We start from the raw sequence: 14,990 nt of genomic DNA on the forward strand, positions 1-14,990 counted from the left end.
GTATTGACTGAAATCTCCCATACAAGTTGTAAGACCACTATTTTACTCACTGTATTATTTAAATTAAAATACATATAAACAGTAATCATTCACAGCTATTCAAATAATTTGTTGGTTACGGTAGATGACTTAGATATTCTAGGCTGCTTTGAACCCGATAATGGTTCACTAAAAACATTTAGTAATCCATTATGTAGATCCCTCTTGTGGATTAGCACCAACTTAGACAAATTAAGAGAATTTGCAATCAACTTCTTTGAAATTATTGAAGATACAATCTTTCCCTTAACAAGGGGCTCTAAAGACTTATGAAATTAAAATTTATGGTATAATAATTCAATGTGAACAGATCATTAGCTGAACACAGAGCCAACAACTTCATTTCAAAAAGTTACCTCAATGCCTTCACATCAGTAATAACATTATAAGCCTCCAAATCTTTTCCAATGAAAGTATTGACAAGATTGACTTTACAAGATTTTAAACAAGATTGACTTGTTTAAAATCTTCAACATCATATTTGCTAAAAGATTTCTTAGACACTTGTAAGGTATCTATAAAACCAGTGGCAGTGCTAGCAAAACTGTCAAGTAATTTACATTTGACTAGCCGATTCAATAACAGTAGGACAAAACATTGTATACTGTGCCCAACCAAAATAGGCTAGCTATCAACAGTCTTCAAGAATTCAACAAACTGCTGAAGTCCTTCAAAGGGCTCTTTATGGTCAACCCTCTTGCCATTATACTTCAGCACACCACCAACAGAAGTAAGTCCAGTTGCTGCAGATGCATCAGGACTAATTGGGGACTGTGCTGTCAAGTACTTGTTGAACTCTCTCTCTCGCCACATACTGCTGCAATCTGAACAATTTCTGATGTCCTGGCTGAAATGAATAAAATAAATATTGAAACCCCCGTAGTGTGTTCTTCTAAGTCAAGTGCAGCATAATTCTCTTAAACGTATATTCCTTCGATACTTTTACAAAGAAAAAACTAGTTCACAAACTTAAACTAATAGTCTCTAGGACAAATGCCACGTAAGATTTGTTAGTACTTGGTAGTTGATCTAATTTATTCAAAAAAATTTCTTCCAAATCAATTTCATCACGCAAACCAGATTGCTGCTATATGTGTCCGCTGCAATAGAAATGTTCGGAAAAGAAGAATAGGTAAAAACAAACATAACACAAATAAATTAAGTTTCAGATACGGTGTATTTATTTGACTTTCATTCAAGAACAGACTGTGATGCATCTTTTGCAGACCTGGGTCTGACTTCAGCTCTAAACGCCTCCGCTTTGTGCTCCGCTTTCCTTGTTGTAATCGCTTCAGCTTCAGTCTGCTTTGTAGGATCCTGGAATGCTTGAGGGTGTATCTTCAAGGAGACACTGTCAGTCTTTTATTTACCTGAGAAAAATAGCAAATATGAAATTGAAAACTTTTTTCTGGAAAAGATAAAGAAGAATCAACAGATGCTTATCAATACGTAAAACGTGTAATTTTTTTTTCATGTAAAGAGATTATTTATTTGTGAAAAATTAAATGTGTCTGCATTAAAATGTGTTAACAATAAATTCAAACATTTTATAGATATGGTTCTCTAAGAACTTTCAAAACCATTAAATATTAATCATGCGTTAAAAATGAAACTGGGTAAGTAAATAAAAAAATGTAAACAAGACAAGAATACAAGCTACACAAACAAGTTTAGGCTATGTATGGGTATTTTTTATGTTTCCTTTAAAATACTTTAATTACATTGCCTAAACTGCCATGTGTTAAAATCAGAAGAACATCAAGGAACTTTTTTTTCATTTGCTTATCTCCCTTATATAATTATACCCCTCATTTTTCTGACAGACAGTTGCAGACATCTCAAACAGCCTTTCTAGAGCTGGTCTCAGAGGCTCATTTGTTAGAGGTTTCCCATATGGCAAGTTTTTTGGTTTGTAACCAGTTTGTTCACTCCTGCACCATGTGCCACTCATGGAATGGTCCCCTATTAAGATTAAATACACTAATACCAATACACCATTCATACATTATTATGAACTCAGACCCATTTCTAAAAAAATTAAAAAATAATTAGAAAACAAAATTATTTTTCTTGCCAATGTCAAACTTAAATATATGGTCATTCTTTTTGCAAGTAGTATTCTTACCATATGAACAAGGAAGAATTTTACCCAGATCATTGGCTAACTATTTTGGATCTTCAGATGTCTGACGAACACAATATTTTTTATGCATCTCTTAATGTGAGTTCTAACTTTAACATTTTTCAATACTTTATGGGTATTGCTGATTTCCACAAGACTTCCAGTATACCCTTTTTCACGTGATTGCTGTCCACCTTTCTCTTTACATCTGGATCAACAATTGCTCTCAATCTGGCTATTGTTGTAGAATAGTCCATTGCTAACGTGGTAACCTAACAACATTTTATAATTATAAGCAAAATAAAAACAGTAATGGATTAGCACTTTCATTTACAATCTTAAGATATATAAATATGTAATAAAGATTTCATGGCAGGTGGCATTTAAATTCGTAGCACTTTCCCCTATTAGCTCTTCACGGATTTTGAATATTGAATGTACACAGATATATAAATAATCGAACATGTCTATACAATTCATACCTTTTCACCTTGATCTTTTATGCTTTGCACAATCTGGCAAGTCATAGCAGGTTCCATAGATTTGGCTAACCCAGTCCAGTTTCGATTGCATTTGTGCTTCCTCACAGGAAGATCCTCCCGTTTCGCCAAATCACATATTCTGCATTTAAAAAAAAATTACAGCATAACCAACAAATTTCTTTGTTTTTTCCCCAGTTAAACTTGAATGTCCTTCAAACATAAAAAAAATAAAGACAAGCTCACATACCCCACGCTCCCCCGAAACTCAAAGTGCTAAAAATCCCGGAAAAAATGAAAGAAATCGGTATTATGCACATCTACAAATTGTGTCCTAAATATCTGCAAAGTTTTATGAAATTCTGTGCAGCGGTTTATGAGGACTTGCGCTGACAAACTGTTCATCACTTTATTCAAGATATCCCCAAAAATCTAAGTTGTAAAGTACCGAAATTCCCAGAAAAATAAAGGATTAGGAATTTCCTGGTAAAATGCACATCTATAGATTGTGTCCTAAATATCTGCAAATTCTGACAAAATTCTTTGCAACGGTTTATGAGAACTTGCGCTGACAAAATGTCTATCTCTATATTCAAGGTAAGGCCTAATGCCTAGTTAAAAAGTTAAAAAGTGCGGAAATTCATGGAAAAAATAACGGAACGGGAATTTCCTTATTATATGCACATCTACATAGTGTGTCCTAAATATCTGTAAAGTTTGGCGAATTTCTGTGCAGCGGTTTATGAGGAGTTGCACTGACAATCTGTTCATGTCTATATTCAAGGTATGGCCAAATGCCTGAGCTAAAAATGCTGAAATTACCTGAAAAAATAATGGAAACAGAAACTTGTTGCTTGGGGTATAAAAACTGTTCAATAGCAGCAAATACTTTGTATTATTACAGTAATCATTGAAAATTCAAAGCATCAAATCAAAATACTAATTATGATAATTGATGACTTTTTTTAAACATAAAAAATACCTGTAAGGCTATTGTAGTCATGCCCAGTGCCCTGTTTTTACTAGGCACCATCGAAGCTGACAGTGAGATTACCATCACTCCTGAAGAAAGATCCAGTAATTATCATGCATGAAATATTTTTTTTTCAATAATTCAAATTGTTTTGACACATACCAATAAATGTAAATGTATTTCTCAACTTCCTCTAATAGACTAGTTCAACAACTTTCTTCTGCCATTTTACACAGTGTACTGCCAACTTCCCTTTCCCTTTCCTTTAGACCTCCCTTCGAAATTCCTGGAATGTTTAGCACTGCTGAGAAGGCACTTCAATGAGACTTTCTGAAACCACCATTGATCGTTCCTAAAATATTACAAACACAATTATTTTAAAATAATAATCAAAGATTAAAAACACCAATGTACACAAATTATCCGAGTAAAATACACTTACTTACAGCTAATTTCGTATTAATATTCCAGGCCTTTTATCCCTTTTCTGTTAGATGTTTTTGCCTGTTGGGACATCATTCAGTAGCCTACACTCTTGATATCTACATTGCACTTGGAGAATTAGAGCGAGTCCGAATCTAGTTTCTCCAACACAATCGTATAAATGCAAAGGTTACCCACATCTCTTGCACTCCTTTAAATTATTTGCATGGATACCAAGTTCGATTACACGTCTACCTTCGCTCCAATCATTTTTACTTGTTGGCTCAACAATTTGACCTATGCAGAAAAGATGATCAATCATATTTATGTTGATTTCGTAGAGACAACATTTCAGAACTATCGCCACAATGCAACAGTTTTGAAAAAAATGTCAGTACAAAATTTCTATAATGAGAAGACATAATACTGAGTAATTTCTACCAACATTTTGCTAAAAATGATTTCAGCTCAAAAAACAATATGCTATTCATGTACCTCATTAGAAAAGTAAACTTTTACCCTAAAGAAATGTGACTTCCCTCTGGTCCATGATATTGAACACGAAATAATTTTTTTAAAAAGTGATCCAAAAGTCAATTAATAAGGAGGGCCGTACACAATTAATCAGTGTGTACAATATATCCCCCCGTCAGAGACGGTGTTTACTGGAGGGTCGTACACAGTTAATCAGTGTGTACAATATATCCCCCCCCCCCCTGTCAAACACGGGTTTTACTGGTGAAGTCAGTGTCAACAAATTAACATAGAAATATTGTTTGATTTCACACCAAATCACAAAGAACCATCTCAGTTAAAGGGAACAATGAGAAGAAAATAAAGAAAACACTCTCCAGTTTATAGTACTATACATGTACATGGAGGCGTCTTAATGTACGTTATACACAGGGTGCCTGACATAAACAAACTCAAAGTAGTTTAAATTCACTTGCTAGTTAGGAGTTAAAGGAACCACTATGGGGAAATGATGCTAATTTCCTTTAGAAAAATCTCAAATTACATACAGAATCCAGAAATTCAGGCAAAAATAAAATTTTTCTCTGTGGATTTTAGTTTCACATTGCTAAGTAATTTCAACTTCAAAAGCTGGTGCACTGACTGGAATTAAGTAAACTGGTCACCAGCTCAGCATACATGTAACTAAATTCAAGAGTTAGGACTTTCATTATTTTCTTTAAAAAAAACTTCAATGCCAATATCAGTGGTATTTCAGATTTAAATTCGGATTGCATAAAAAAACCACTGAGTCCCTTGTTCATGACAGCCACTTACAAGATGTTTTAAATCAACTAAATGGAAAACATCATACCTTTGTCTTCATTCAAATGACATGATAGGACTTCAATAGAATTTTTCTCTGAGGATTTTAGTTTCACATTGCTAAGTAATTTGAACTTCATAGGCTGGTGCACTGACTGGAATTAAAGTAAACTGGTCACCAGCTCAGCATACATGTAACTAAATTCAAGAGTTAGGAGGGACTTTAATCAAATTCCATAAAAGCTCATTATCAACGTCAACAGTGTTTCAGATTTAAATTACGATTTCATGAAACCCAGTTAGTCCCTTATTCATGACAGCCATTCAAGATGTTATAAAACAACTAAATTGAAAACAACACACCACTACTAAGTCAGAAACGTACTGACATTCCCATTTTTTACTGATAAACTTAGACATTTACTGACAATGTGCTGTCGTTACTGATAAACTTAGAAAAGTGCTGACAATCTAAGTCGGTGCTGAAAAACTTAGACAATTACTGACCCGTTTACTGTCCCTGCTGAAAAACTTAGAAAAGTGCTGACATTTACTGATAATTACTGTCTCTTTTGTTCTCGCTCTCGGGGAGGCTGCAGTGGTGTGAAAATGACTGTGTGTTATACTTTGTATTAAAAAAACAGTCTTATTTTAATTTTTGATGAAAAAAAAAATCCCTGGCAGTTTTTTTTTAATCTAAATATTATTGTTATCTGTAAAATAATTCAGAATATGAATTAAAATTAACTATGTGTAAATCAAGTTTAAATTTATGTGTTGAATATATCTATCCCTGTTCAATTAAAGAATTAAAATTAATTAATCATTAAGTTAGTTTTCATCTATTTATTTCTTTGCAGACAGATATCAGACTTTAATGTAAAGCCCCCCCACCCCCACCCCCTGTTTTCACGATCGGAAAGTTGTATCAATTTTCTTTTCACAAATAGGACAGATGTCTCTCGTTAAAAAAGAAAAATAATCTTCTAAATATTGAATAATTACTGATAGATAATTCAGTTTCCTAATGTTCTCGGACATATCTGTACAAGTCGTATAATTATGTAACTTGAAGCGGTCACCCACCCAAGGGTTAAAGAGGCTCGCCGTTGCTTAACTTGCCTGAAATAGAGGGAGACTCTACCGCATCACCAGAAAAGTTAGCTCAATAGCGAAGCAGTATAAGTTCCCTATATACTGTCCGCTACAATTATATACCCCTGTTTACGATTTCCGGTTTCATTTGATCTTACGGGAGTTCCCCTATTGAACAGTGCAGTGTTCAATATATAAACTTGTACTATGCCTTGTTAATTTTGTCACTTAAAACATTATATCTAAATGAATGGTTGGTTGATCGATTACGCAGGGTTCATAAGTACTCAATACCTGTAAGTCCGAGACTAATAAATAATTATCAGACTAGTAATAAAAATTCATGTACTAGCAATTATAGTATCTTACGGAAAATATTTATATTTACTAGGTCAGCGGTAAGACTAATATTAGTAGTAGCACCATTTTTCTCCAATATTTTACTTCTTTATCTCCCTCCCTCCCTCTCTCTCTCTCTCTCTTAAAGATACAAACAGTATTGACACTTTAAGTTACTTTAATACTTGACAAGTGCTCCGTTTCTTAACATTGCCGAGGGGGCTAGATCACTATTTAGTTTTTGAACTTAATTTTTTAAGTATTTTTTAATCATGATTCAATTTAAAAAAAAATATTACATGTTTCATAACTTCCTATTTCCTCCTGCAGCTATCGGTGAATTGGAGTTAATTTAATTTTATGTGCTTAAATTAAATTTCATCTTATTAAAGTACATGTAGGTAGGCGTAGGGGGTGTTATGATGTTAACGTAATAAAAAGGCAGAGGGCGGACTTGCTTAGTAAACTATTTTACGAAGTACTGAAATTGGAAGTCATTAGTCCGTCGAACCAGTGCTCACAAATATTTATTTCGAACCCTGAAGCATACATGTATAATCCCCCCCCCCCCTACACACACGATACATGAAAAAATATCTAGTAAACCGGTATTTGAATATGAATTTTATAAAAATGTGCAAGTTTTTTGAATGATGCAAATTTTTTTGTCCATTTGATCAAATGAATTCATACCCGTAATCATTATTTATTTGATTCATGTTTCATTAACATCTTTCCTTTTCATAAGAGTAAGATTATTCGCTAACTGTAAGTGCCCATTATCTTTCGTGTTGAGTAACCATTCATCTCTCTCTTTCTCTCCCTCCTCTCTCTCTCTCTCTCTCCAAAAAATCAATATCGACCCAGGCAAAGTTTAAAATATAGTTAAACTCCGGCTGTTTTTTTTACTGTCATAATATTCTGCATATAAATTGTGTTTGATTTTTAATTATTCTTAATTACTGATAAAAAGTTGAGGAAATATACTATGAACTATTTTTTACTTGATTTGATAATCAAACAAGTTCCTCACTCAACTGTCCCACACACACACTAACACGACTTAACATAAAAATATTAGGAACCAGTAATTTTTACAAAACTTTGGATGTAATGTATCCCTTCTCATATATTTATTTTTGCTTAAATCTTTAAACAATTTTTGCCTTTCCCGGTTGGTTTTTACATCAATCTTCTTTTTTCATTAATCGTTAATTTTTTCTTAAGTCGGTATATTAAAAAAAAATATTTATTTAATCTAAGAAGAGGTTGAAGGTTTGTAGATTGCATAATTATTTATATTACGTATGTGTTGGTGTTGAATTTCTCAAATTCTGACTGTCTTGAAGAAGAGTCTACCTGTCGCCGTAATGTTGCGTAACTAACTTCCAGTGAAATCCGGCGAGTGATCTTCTGTATAATGCTGCAGTGACACCTATTGTCTTCTTTACCCGCTACCGTACACACTCGGATCGCCTCAGGCGATTTCTTTTACACACAGGTGCTTCACCAAGTTTCCGATTGCCCCCCCCCCCCCCCCCCCCACTTTTTTCCCCAACCTTACTTATACTATGAGAAATGATAATTGAAAGCCTGTTTCGCCCCCTCATTTTTAGTGATGTATATAAAATGTAGTATTGAAATTGGTACTAAAAGTAGTTGACACTACAACCTTTACCTTTTCCTTTTTTCTTGTCAACTTTTTTAAGGTAAGTAAAAAAAAAATTTCTCTGGCTGCCCCCCCCACTTTCAAAAACGATGCTACGCCTCTGGACAGTAACTAAATCAACGAATGTCAAAGGATCAATGATCAATCCAGGCCCCCCTTTCCCCTGCCCAACAAATAATATAAAAAAAATATTTAAATCACCCGTCTGTCTTTTAATTGTCCAGTGGTTTCTTCTTGCAAATGCTTGGATTCGGGTATGTTTGACTGCACAAAAACAAATGTGGGCGGCCCCCACATAATTAAAAATTTTACATAATATGAAAACTTTAAAAACACCTTTCCTCAAAAGAGGGCACCCACGGCCTCATCGCGCGTTATTAGTTTATTAAAATTATTCAAAATAATTAAAATAATTCAAATTAAAATTGAATAAAAAACATCTAGTATAACAGTTGAATTCTTTAAATTAATATTAAAGAAAGTCAGGGAGTTAATGTTAATTTAAAAAAATATTATAAAATGCATGTCATGTAATAACATTGTTTCATTTTAAAAAGGAAAAGACCTCTGTAAAATTTCATTTCTCACTACTAAACGAAGATTTTTTTTTTTTATTGCTTATCTTTTTGAAGGTTTTGAAATTTTATCCCTTCTCTTGAAAATATTTTGTTACAAATCAATTTTCTATAAATCGATCAAATGAGCTTTTTTTTTCAAAGACATCATCTGGACATAGTTAAAAATTATATAAAAAAACAAATTAATAAAATAATAATCTATATTAAAATAAAAATTCAATCAATTCCACACCACTGCAGCCTTCCCGAGAGCGAGAACAATAGGGACAGTAATTATCAGTAAATGTCAGCACTTGTCTAAGTTTTTCAGCAGGGACAGTAAACGGGTCAGTAATTGTCTAAGTTTTTCAGCACCGACTAAGATTGTCAGCACTTTTCTAAGTTTATCAGTACCGACAGTAAAAAGGTCAGTAATTGTCTAAGTTTTACAGTAACGACAGCACATTGTCAGTAATTTTCTAAGTTTGTCAGTAAAAAATGGGAATGTCAGTACGTTTTTGACTTAGTAGTGCACCCTTGCCTTCATTCAAATGACATGATAGGAATTCAATTTACATACCAGCTAGATATCTGACCTTTTTAAGGTACATACACCCTCTGCTCACTCATATGAATTTTTTTTTAACTTTTATGATTTTCCAGAGGAAATGTATATGCTGAATAAAAAATAATCAATAATAGCATAGCTTGCGGGGCAAATTTTGACAAAAAAGACAGTTGAACTAAGCAAATTTGTATAGGAAAAAAAGACATTTGTGTCATTAAGAGTTATCTCTCTTATCAGAGTATCAATGTACCTTAATTAAAACAACATCTTCGTCAGAGGGATTCCTGAATTTAAAGGGGAACTCTGATTTTGAATTTTATATTTAAACCAAAAGATCCCTGACCATTTCCAAAGGTAGAAATGAATTCATAAGAATAAAAAAAGATGATGCATATATGTTAAAAGTAAAATTTAACTAACCTGCCTTGTATGTAAACTAATTCACTATCAGAAAATCAGAAATTAAACCAGACTTTATTAAAAAAAATGTCTAAGACATGTAGAATAAAAAAAGATCATATGCATATGTGGGTAGATTTTTTTATGAGAAATTTGATTTCAAGTTCATTGACTTTTTGTTAAAGACAGTGACCCCTGAGAAATCAATTTCCTGGAACATTGTTAAAATTTTTGTCTTCTCTTAATCCTGACACATAAAATAAGCAATCGGCGCGATATACCAGCTGCAGAACTGTAGCCTAATGGTTCTATATATTAGTCTTTGACCATTACACTACAGCAACATAACACTCCTAAAGCAACAGGAGGCCAATGGACCTTATAGGTCACCTGAGCATCATGCAACGACTTTCAAATGATTGAATTTGGTTCATGTTTTAAGCTAGATGCTATGGCAATCACAATTTTGAGAGAGGCACCATTACTGATCATGACTATACACTTAGCAATTGCTTAGTTTTGTTAGTCAATACCGTTAGGCAGGGTAGGGGAACAACTGCATTTCAACTTATCAGTAATATTCAACAATAATCAGTAGTACCCCTACCACACATGAACCCCAGACCCAGTATGTCCAAGCATTGCACAATTTTTGAAAAAGCACCCTTGCTTATCAAAAATATCAAAAATGTTTGATTTATAACAAGGAGCAGATTTTAAACAATTATATCATTTTCAGTGTATAAGTAGAGCTCCCCCTTTGTATGATAGAGGCCTTGAAATTCACAATTCTAGACGAAGGGCCCTTATTCATCATACCCGGTAATTATATAAGAATTTCATATGTGAAATACCTAGGAGCAAAGAACATTTTCAAAGATTTAGTGTATATTCACTAGTATAAAATTAATGAATAGAGACCCCTCCCCCTAACATCAGAACTCCTAATCCTGGAGCCATCAATTCACAATTTTGGAAGAGGCACTCTTGCTCATAACTATATACTTAGTTAGTTTAATAATTACCCAGGATTAGAGAAGAAAATTTTCAAAGATTCAATCAATGTATTTTTACCATATAATCATAATAGAGCTCTGCCCTAACACCAGAAACCCTGACCCTCGGACCACGAAATTCACAATTCTGGAACAAGCATTCTTGTTCATCAAAACTATAAACTTAGTTTTTTTTTATGTAATACCTAGGAAAAGAGAAGAATAATGCATTTTTACTATATGATCAATAGAGTCCCACCCTAAAAGTAGAACCCCTAAACCTTAGGCCATAAAATTCACAATTTTGGTAGAGGCACTCTTGCTCATCATAACTATGCACATAGTTAATACCCAGGAGCAGAAAAGAAGACTTTCAAAGATTCAATGTATTTTCACTAAATAATCAAAAGAGCCCTGCCCTCGCACCAGAACTCCTGAACCTAGGGACATAACATTTACGATTTCGGAAGAGGCACTCTCCTGCTCATCATAACTATGTTTTTCTTATTTTATTTAATACCTAGGAGCAGAGAAGATTTTCAAAGAAATAATGCATTTTCACTAATATATAAACATAGAGCCCCGCACTAACACCAGAATCCCTGATCCCAGGGCCAGTGCATATAAAGTTGTGACACACATTGACGGACGAAAACAGATAACAATAGGTCACCTGAGTGACTATCATCAATATCTAACAGGATATGAAGTTTGATGAAAATATCACAGATTCTTTGAATCCGAGCTTGTTTTGAACTGAGCTAAATGCAAGGTGTGACGGAAGGACACAAGACGTACATAACAAACACTATATGCCCCGGCCATATTCATGATGGAACATAATAAAAATTCTAGCAATCCACAATTTGAAACCTATCCTATTATGCTACAATTTTGCTTTATATTTAAGGACAAAACTCATCCCATTGCTGGAAATATTTTAAGCAAATATTAAGTGTTACTAATCTGAAGTCTGTATCAGAAAATTTCATCGAAAGCAACAGGAGTGCATACTACATGCAGGAAACGAAATGGATAACTTGAGTTATATTGGGTATACAGGAAATTTAACATTTTTACGGAATTTGAATCAGTAAGAAAGTTTTCATATTTCCTAGGCAGAGTTAACTGAGATACGTTTACAATATTATATTCACTTGTCAAATTAAAATTGTCGGTGTCTGAGCTTGAGCCCCCAATACCTATCGAGAGGAAGCTCCTGGAAGTAAAATCTGTGACTTCACACTTGTCTAATCAATAGCAGAAAGTAATATACGCCACTGAAAATGGACTCCATTAGAAGCTCACAAATGTAAGTTCTCATGACAAGAATTTATAACACGAAAAACAATTCCCAATTCATCTGTATCAGTGTAATCAGTGTAACTTGTTGACAGTAAAATTGGTTTTAACTTTTTACACCACTGAATTTAAAACGTATTTATCCTAGACACTTATTTATATATTTCACTATTTAATGAAATGAATGATTTAGTTGAGTTGAAAAATAACTGATGCAGTTGAGGAGGTATTTTTCATTTTATGATTTATGAATGTAAAAATTGGCAATTATGATAATCCTATTATAGTTTTACAAAAGTGAAACATTCATTATTCAAGAATATAAATCACACTTTCATCATTTTCAGTACTGGAGGCATACGACGCATATCAGAGTCAATGTTTATGGGACTGTGTCGACCTCACAACTGGTGGCCATGAGGAGAGATGTGCGACATCAGTGCGGGCGCAAGAACAAGTGATGAGTTCAGAGGAATGCTGAGTGGAAGTCGCAGAGAAGGACTCAGACTGGAAGGATCAGATAGAGACATTATGCAGTGGCCAAATGATCACCGTGTGATCTGGGAATTATCTCAGTCTCAGTATTACAACACACATAGACTAACACTAATACTCTGTGACTTATCTGATAGTCCACCAGGATTTACTTTGTTAAATTCACTGTCACCAAGCATGGACAGAAGAATCAGGAGAGCGTGTGTTAGAATGAACAACAGGTATTATATATCTAGTTCTAAACACAGACAGATCTTTTTATCTGAGTTACCACTACCTTATAACCCCACTCCACATGGACCCTGTATCAGTGGATCATATGGAACACTAGAATATGATCATGCCTCCTGTTTTGTCAGTGACTTTTGGCCTCCATCTGCCTCCCCATGGATAGACAGATGTCACTCATGGCCCCAGCCTCATGTTGTTAATGATATAGTGAAGAATGGATGCCACTTTGTAGCTATAGGACACAAGCTAGGAAATCATGAAGATCATGAATGGAGAATTTCTTTCTCCAGAGCAGAACAAAAACTTGTGTATGTAATGAATCACTGTCAGTTCTTAACTTATGTCTTACTTAAATTGATCTTAACAGAAATAATAAACAATGGAGTAGGTGATGATGATAAATTACTGTGTTCCTATCACATGAAGACGTCAGTTTTCTGGGTGATTCAACAAAATATAATACCTCACTGGTGTCCACAAAATCTCCTGGGGGGTTTCTGGGTCTGTTATAGACATATCCTCAAATGGGTGTATGAGGGGGTCTATCCCAACTTTTTCATTCCAGGCAACAACATGTTTCTGAGTAAAATTCATGGTGTCAAACAACAAAAATTATTTATAAGACTGTCAGAGTTGTACTAAAAGGGATTAGCATTTCTGCTACATAGTCCCTCCATTAGATCCTGTATTATAGATGTCCTCTATAACCCCAGAAACTCCATCTGTACAGATGATTATACTCTGATTTCTGAGGCTGAGTTTGATATAAATCTATTTCTTGAAATAATTCATCAGCACGAAATGCTAGGCAAATTGAACATACAAATCTGCATTAGATATCTACATACAATAGAACAGATGGTAGGTTCACCCCTCCTGACACAGTATCAAGTCCTCAAACTACAGAACATGACCGCTAGGGTCCTTCAGTACACTGCTTTTATGTTACACATGGAAACTTACACACCTGACAACAAACTGATTTATAGAAATGATAAAATCTCCTGTCACATGCTGAAATTAGCAGCCAAGTTTGGTTGTATTACAGACATGCTGTACATCGCCATGTATTATTACAAGACACTTAAATACATGGAAGCTTTATCTATTATAGAGATGATCAAGGTCAAGTTAGCACAGCCGTATGTGATGTATATGGGTAATGTAAATACAGAGATGTATACTGAGGCTGTAGGGGGGCAGTCCTGGTCTACAAAGTTGAGACAGGCTGTAGCAGATGATATCACACTTAACAATAGAATCCATTACATCAGTGAATTGATACCTGAACAACAGTCTGCTCTACAGAGACACTGGCCTTTATTATTTGTACCACCCTTGGTACTGTTATACATGCTAGAGTTCTTGTGCTACAGACATGTAGACAGAATGCGAGCACAAACAGCTCTAGATGATCTACAGATCCTAGTTCACTTTGATCAGGGACGGTTTATACGATTACTATACAGAGACATATCGTGGCAGATTCTGGGGATCTGTCAACAAGTGACAGGGAACCTCCAGGCTGCTCTATACTCATACCAACAATCTCTCAGACAAAAACCGCTCAACAACATGCAAACAGCTACACAAATGAGAATACAGAGAGTTTTCCAATGGATTTCCTTAAATAATTAAATGTCAGATGATATTAGTAGGAGTTCACCTGATATAGATTTATCATTTACATATCCTCTTCTCATTTCATATTTTCTTTTCCGTCTGTTTAATACTTGCAACTAGTCCATAATAAAATGAAAGAGACACCATTGCTTATCATAATTTATATTAAAACCTTATTAAGGAGTACCCTACGGTAGACATTAAAAGTGACTTTTATAGAGAGGTTACATTTTTTTATAGGAATTTATTTATACAAATATGCCAGTTTATATGTGTTTATATATAATGTATTTCACTAGAAATACACAAAGGAAGTTAGGTATTCGACTTTAGGGATCTCAATTTTAATTTTGCATGACTTTTGTGGATGAATTCAAATAAAAATTCATTGAATCCCAGAAAA

The 14,990-nt window shown here is 34.1% G+C and overlaps 1 pseudogene; it reads left to right on the forward strand.

The window, feature by feature from the left end:
• Positions 1 to 13,279: 13,279 nt before the first annotated feature.
• LOC134271047 (uncharacterized) lies at positions 13,280 to 14,602 on the forward strand (annotated as a pseudogene).
• The last annotated feature ends 388 nt before the right edge of the window (positions 14,603 to 14,990 follow it).

Source organism: Saccostrea cucullata, unplaced genomic scaffold (assembly GCF_032062105.1).
Source record: "Saccostrea cucullata isolate Sc308-1 unplaced genomic scaffold, CSIRO_AGI_Scuc_v1 ctg8484, whole genome shotgun sequence".
NCBI classification, from domain to species: domain Eukaryota; kingdom Metazoa; phylum Mollusca; class Bivalvia; order Ostreida; family Ostreidae; genus Saccostrea; species Saccostrea cuccullata.